The sequence below is a fragment of the Papio anubis genome, chromosome 5, assembly GCF_008728515.1.
Source record: "Papio anubis isolate 15944 chromosome 5, Panubis1.0, whole genome shotgun sequence".
NCBI lineage: Eukaryota > Metazoa > Chordata > Mammalia > Primates > Cercopithecidae > Papio > Papio anubis.
Genome location: NC_044980.1, coordinates 150,627,801 through 150,635,029, shown reverse-complemented (window position 1 = coordinate 150,635,029; position 7,229 = coordinate 150,627,801). Strand labels below are relative to the sequence as shown.

General features: G+C 43.8%; 1 non-coding gene across 1 annotated transcript; it reads left to right on the top strand.

The window, feature by feature from the left end:
- The first annotated feature begins 205 nt into the window (after positions 1 to 205).
- Positions 206 to 395, top strand: LOC116275187. The gene has a single exon (XR_004184140.1). It is a non-coding gene; the product is annotated as a U2 spliceosomal RNA (small nuclear RNA).
- Positions 396 to 7,229: the final 6,834 nt, after the last annotated feature.

The following is a 7,229-nucleotide window of genomic DNA, read 5'->3' as shown; positions in this document are numbered from 1 at the left end:
AATGGTAAAGAAAGGTTACAGTAATTATTCTAGTTTTTATGGCTGGCTTTGGAAAGGAGAAGTTCTAGTTTCTATGACCCACCCTGGGGAAGAGGAATTCTGACTTGCTTCAAGACAGAATGAACAGTAAGAGACAGCAAGGCAGGAAATCTAAGAGACCTTGGTTCTGAGGTTGCTTCTGAGGCCTTCTGACATCCTTTAATTTATTGCTTCTCGACCTTTTGGCTAAGATCAAGTGTAGTAGCTGTTCTTATCAGTTTAATATTTGATATGTCCTCTATCCAAGGGCAATATATTAAATGGATTTTTGGATCAGGGAGATAGAATAGGAGCTTGCTCCATCCACTCCACACATTGATTGGTATTGCAGTACCTCCAGGAATGATGCACCCCTCCAGGAGATTTTTATTTTCAATCCTTTAATTTTAAAGTGCTCAGCATGCCAAAGTGCCATACTTTGAAGTATCACTTTCTGAGCCCCAGCAGAAGTATAACATAGTGGTTAAAAACAAAGGCTCCAGAGTTAGCCTTCTGCCCATTACTCACCAGGTAATCTTGGCACACTAATCTCTCTGACTCAGGTTTCCTACGTAGACACTAGACATGATAATTTCCTTATATCCTAAGTCTTTTTGCAAGAACAAAATATGAAAATATAAGTAAAATGTCTGCCATATAACAATAGCACAATAAATCACCAGTATTGTTTTTATTATTTGTATTGCTTTCGTTGTTATCACATAGCTAGTGATCCAACACTAGCTATGTGATAACGCTAGCCATGTGGCAAAGTGGAGACACACATCCATGACCTGAAAGTCATACTACCTACCTTCAACTTTCAGTAAAGAGAGTGGGAACTCTGGCTGTCCTGCTCTCACAAATGAGAAGCAAGCTATCCCATGAGGTGTGGTCTAGGGTTCCCCATTAGACTGTTGTTGTTGTTCTTCTTCTTCTTCCTCCTCCTCCTCCTCCTTCTCATCCTCTTCCTCCTCCTCCTCCCCCTCTACTTCTTCTTATTCTTCCTTCTTCCTTCTTCTTCCTTCTTTCCTCTTCTTTTCTTCTTCTTCCTTTAGAGACAGGGTCACACTCTGTTGCCCAGGCTGGAGTGCAGTGGCACAACCACAGTTCACTGCAGCCTTGAACTCCCAGGCTCAAGCAATCTTCTTCCCTCCGCCTCCACATACCTGGGACTGCAGGCTTGCGCCGCTACACCCAGCCAGACCCATCTTCTTAAAAGAAAACTTTTTCCTTACAGCTTGCTAGAACTTCAGAAAAGAACCCCAGGGTCCAAAACTCTTTTAGGTATGGACAAAACACAAGTTTTACCCAAAACTGGGTTTGTCTTTAGAATCCTGTTAGCCTTTCCCTCCACAACCTAGTAGTCTAATCAGGAAAGTCAGTATTCCCAAATAAATCAACTCCATTGATGATCAAAGTTCTTCTTATAGCCAGGAGTTTCAAATCCTTTTCTCACTAATTTTTCATCAAATTTGCTCAAAAATCACCAACTGTTAACTATTCCAGTTCTTTTTCCTCCTTCATCCCTGGATAATTACCAATGGATATGTCAGTGAGCAGCAAATGGAAGAAGAAGGTGGAAAACTAAGGGTCCATGTGACCCAGTAATCTGGTTACAAATCCATGAATAATTAATTCACAGTTAACTTTGCCCACGTGAAAGAAAATGAGAGATGTAAAGTTACAGCATGCAAAAACAAACAAATGAAGAAAAGAATTAAATTTCAAATACAATCATAACTATATAAGAAAAAAAAGCAAATGAGAGAAAAAATGAAAATGAGAGAGCCAGGATCCCAGAAAATACATTAAACCATGACTGTGAAAGACAAAGAGAATATGAGGCAAAATAATAGTAATATAGAAATCCACCTTACTACACTGTGTATAGCCAAAGAACAGTAAATAATGAATCTCCCACTACCATTAAATTAACTTCAAATTGCTTTTGTTTGTAATTCACATATGCCTGAATCAAATCTGATGGTGGAGGTCTTTTTCTTAATGCTATTTACATGCCACAGAAATATTGCAACCAGAATGAAAGATTATTGATCGTTTCCAATAGCTTCCTCTAAAGTATATGCCAAACCTCATGAAGGTATATGTGAGAGTCATTTGAATTTCAAATGCATTTACAAGGGTCAGCGCTATCACAGTACGTAGCAAATGAATCCGTAATGAGCAGGTATTCCAGACCTATTGTTTCCAAATTATGCTTTTAGATTATCTTCATTTCTCTTTTGAAAATATGTCCTATTGTTTATAGCATGGAATGAGAAACTCTTGACCTTTCTGACACCAAATTATATCTCTGGTTTTTACGATTGCTCTCTCTCGTGCTTTTACACACCAGCCTAGCCACAACAGACTTATACCTTTATTGTTTCTAGTAAACAATTGTTTACTAGAAAATTTACTAAAGATATTGTTCCTAGAAGCCTTCAAACCTCAGCTCAAATATCACCTGCCCTGCAAAACCTTTGCCAGCACTCCCAGGTGAAGTAGAAATCCCTGCTCAACACTCTCATCACCCTATGTGCATGTGTCCATTCTACATGTGACTTCAGCAAGCATCTTCTCTTCCAGCACCTAAACTCACCAGGTTAAGATAGAACCACGGTGCGACCAGGCGCGGTGGCTCACACCTGTAATCCCAGCACTTTGGGAGGCCGAGGCGAGTGGATCACCTGAGGTTAGAAGTTCAAGACCAGCCTGACCACCATGGGGAAACCCCGTCTCTACTAAAAATACAAAAAATTAGCCAGGCGTGGTGGCGCATACCTGTAATCTCAGCTATTCAGGAGGCTGAGGTAGGAAAATTACCTGAACCCGGGAGGCGGAGGTTGCAGTGAGCCGAGATCATATCGTTGCACTCCAGTCTGGGCAAGAAGAGCAAAACTCCATCTCGGAAAGAAAACAGAAGATATAGCCACAGTGCTTGTATATATGGATTGTACTAGTAGTTAAGTAACAGAGACCTATGGGAGCTAACTTAAATTCAAAGACAGGGAGGGAGGCATATTATTATAAGCCTACATGGGAATCTCAAGGAATCCAAGCCAAGCTTCAGGAAAAGACTGATAAAAAACATGGAAAGCCATCTGGAATCTAAATCACACTCCCATCTTCTTTCTTTCTTTTTTTCTTTTTAGAGACAGAGTTTCACTCTGTCACCCAAGATAGAGTGCAGTGGCGCCATCTCGGTTCACTGCAACCTCCACTTCCCAGGTTCTAGCAATTCTCCTGCCTCAGCTTCCTGAGTAGCTGGGATTACAGGAGCACTTTGCCACATCCAGCTAATTTTTTTGTATTTTAGTAGAGACGGGGTTTCGCCATGTTGCCCAATTTGGTCTCAAACTCCTGAGCTCAGGCAATCCACCCGCCTCGGCCTCCCAAAGTGCTAGGATTACAGGTGTGAGCCACTATGCCTGGCCACACTCCCATCTTCTATAACAAATCTTCTTAACATCTGTTTTACTCTTTAAACTATAGACAACACAACAAAAGGAACAGGGTGGTGGTGAAGAGACTGAGTTTCACCACAATTTTTGCACCTACATAGGGCAAGTCCAGTGATGCAAAAAGATCAATCTCTTGTTGTCTCCCCTTCAGTCCCCAAGTCCAAACTCCAGGGAGGAAATGGAATTGCCCAGCTTGAGTTGAGTGTCCACAGTGATCCCATTTGCTATGTTCAGGTGTCCAGGGATATGTGGTTCAAACACAATTAGTGGGGAACACTGGGAAGGGGAGCAGAAAAGAAGGGAGAATCATCATGACTTAAGCAGACAGACCAAAAGGTGACTCCAACATAAGTATTTTGTTGGAAGAAAAGGAAGGAGGGAAGGAAGGGAGGGAAGGAAAGAAGGAGGGTGAGAAGGGAGGGACGAATCAAAATACATTTTAGAGGCATTTCTCATGGTGATGAGTCAAACCAGAAAGAACTTAGTGTCTTACTGGGGATGTTCATGAAATCCGGTGGCAGTGACATCATCGAATATATATGCATATGATGAAATGCCTCTGCTTGTAGGTAGCCACTGATATGGACTCTTACCTTGGGAACATGTAACCTAATCAATCGCTTGAATTTGCAGTTTAGGAAAAATAAAAAATATGTGAAGAACCCAAAACCCCAAATCTATACTGTCAGTGGCATCTTCTCCAAACAATCCAGAATGCTGTAGCCTTCATGCTTAGTAGGCATCAAAACCTACTGGGAGGTAGAAGAAAAACCCATTTCTACTCACTGAAGTAAACGTGTGCTCACAGCAAACAATTAGCAGCCATTTGGGCACCAGACTGTCAATAAGACTAAAGCCTCGGTATGGCCAAAGTTTCCCAAAGTATGGTCCACACTGGAATCTCAGCCAAGAAATCTGCATATGTAACAAGCTCTTGGGATTTTTTTTTTTTTTTTTTAGAGACAGGGTCTCGCTGTGTTGTCCAGACTGGAGTGCAGTGGTATGCTCAGGGTTCACTGCAGCCTCAACCTCCTGGGTTCAAGTAATCCTCCTACCTCAGCCACCTGAGTAGCTGGGACTACAGGTGTGCGCCACAACACCCAGCCAATTTTTGTATTTTTTTGTAGGGACGGGATTTTGCCATGTTGCCCAAGCTGGTCGTGAACTCGTGAGCTCAAGTGATCCTCCCGCCTTGGCCTCCCAAAGTGCTGGAGTTACAGGAGTGAGCCACCAAGCCCAATCTGGGAAGCTTCTTATGCACAGCACCGCTGTGTAGCAGTGTGGTAAGTGGCCTCTAAATTGACTGCCAGTGATCCCCAAGCTATACTCTTTTGCAGCTGCCTCCCACGTTATACTTGGTTTGATCTGATTCCTCCCACATTATACTTGGTTTGATTTGTATTACCAATAGCATATAGCAGAAGTGATAATACATCACTTCCAAGACTAGGTTATAAAAATATTTTGGCTTTCATCTTAAGGGCTTTGTCTCTCTTTCTCCCTCTCTTTGTCTCTCTCTCTTTGTCTCTCTCCCTCTCTTTCTCTTTTCTTAGGTAACCATTCCCACTGGGGAAAGCCACGTCATGAATAGCCCTATGGAGAAAACCACGTGGCAAGCAGCTGAAGCTCCTGCCAACAGCCTCATGAGTGAGATTAGAAGCGGATACTCCAGCTCCTTCAGAAACTGCGGCACTGGCTGACAGCTTGACTGCAACATCCTAAGAGACTCTGAAATCAGAACCACTCAGCTAACCATTCCCAGATTCCTGACCCTCAGAAACCACGTGAGATCATAAATGTTCATTGTTTTATTGTTTTAACTGGCTACATGTGGGGGTAATTTATTACACAGCAATAGATAAATAATACAGGTAGCTAGTCTCCTAAGACGGCCCCTTCCTGTCCTTACATACTGTTCCTCACATCAAGAGACGGAGCTTATTTTTCCTTTCTTTACATTTGAGCTGGCCCCGTGGCTGGCTGAACAATAGAATGCAGCCGAAGTGATATTCTGGGACTTTTGAGCCCAGCTTTTAAGAGAACTGGCAGCTAGCTACTTCTTGGAACCCAGACACATGCTGTGAGCAACCAAAGCCACATGGAGAGGGTATGGAGAGGAGGACAGAAGTGCCTGTTTGGCAGCTCCAGCTGAGCTCCCAGCCAGCAGCCAGCACTGACTGCCTGCCTTGTGAGTGAGCCCTCTTGAATGTCCCACCCAGTTGAGCCCCCCAGGTGACTGCAGTCCCCACCAACACCACGTGAAGCAGAACTGCCCAGACAATCCAAAGAACTGTGAAAAACGAACGGTTGTTATTTAAAGTCACTAAATGTGGGGGGTAGTTTTTAGGTAGCAATAGATAATCAAGACATATTGTCTTAAACTGATGAATTTGTTCTCTAATGATTAGATTCCCAGCACCCGTCTATAAGTGGAGTATAGATGTCTGTTCAAGGGACTTTTCCTGGCAAAGAAGTCATGCCTTGTAAGATTGTCTTGTACCCTGCATTTCCTTCATATTCACCAGGATGCTGGGTATCACTAAAGGCCTACTAAGGCCTTTTGACATTGGTTCCTCCAATTTCTTTTCTGCTTCTAATAACAGCACAAAGAACTAACATTTACTGAGCTCTACTAGGTCCCTGGCACTGTCCTCATTTACCTCTATTAATTTATTAATTTATTGACTGGGCACTGTGGCTCATGCCTATAATCCCAGCACTTTGGGAGGCCAAGCCAGACGGATCCTTTGAGGTCAGGAGTTCGAGACCAACCTGGCCAATATGGTCAAACCCCGTCTCTACTAAAAATAAGAAAAAACAAATTAGCCAGGTGTGGTGGTGGGCACCTGTAATCCCAGCTACTGGGGAGGCTGAGGCAGGAGAATCACTTGAACTCGGGAAGTGGAGGTTGCAGAGAACCAAGATTGAGCCATTGCACTCCAGCCTAGGTGATAGAGTGAGATTCCACCTCAAGAAAAAAAAAAAAAATAGCAACACTAAGAGCTAGGTCTTCTTGTTACCTCCATTCTCCATATGGGGAAACAGAGCTTATAGGCAATCAAGCCAGCAGTAGGGCTGGGTGCGGTGGCTCACGCCTGTAATCCCAGCACTTTGGGAGGCCCAGGTGGGCAGATCATGCGGTCAGGAGTTCAAGACCAGCCTGGCTAATATGGTGAAACCTGTCTCTACTAAAAATACAAAAATTAGCTGGGCGTGGTGGTGCACACCTTTAGTCCCAGCTACTCGGGAGGCTGAGGCAGAAGAATTGCTTGAACCCAGGAGGCGGAGGTTGCAGTGAGCCAAGATCGTGCCCCTGCACTCCAGCATGGGCGACAGACTGACACTCCATCTCAAAAAAAAAAAAAGAAAGAAAGAAAAAACAGCCAGCAGTGCTTGGGAATCAGTCAGTCCAGCTCCACATCCATGCTTCACTACTGCTCCACACTACACTCAATCACAGGAGGTAGGATGCTCTCACTACCTCCATTTTAGGGACAGGAACCTGAAGCTTATGGACAGTGAGTCCCTGGCACAGAGTTCATACAGTTAATAAAGAGAAGACCTAGAAGGAGACTTCCCCTTTCACCTATGCTCTTAAACACAACCCTAGGCCGGGCGCGGTGGCTCACACCTGTAATCCCAGCACTTTGGGAGGCCGAGGCGGGCAGATCACAAGGTCAGGAGATCGAGACCATCCTGGCTAACACGGTGAAACCCCGCCTCTACTAAAAATACAAAAAAATT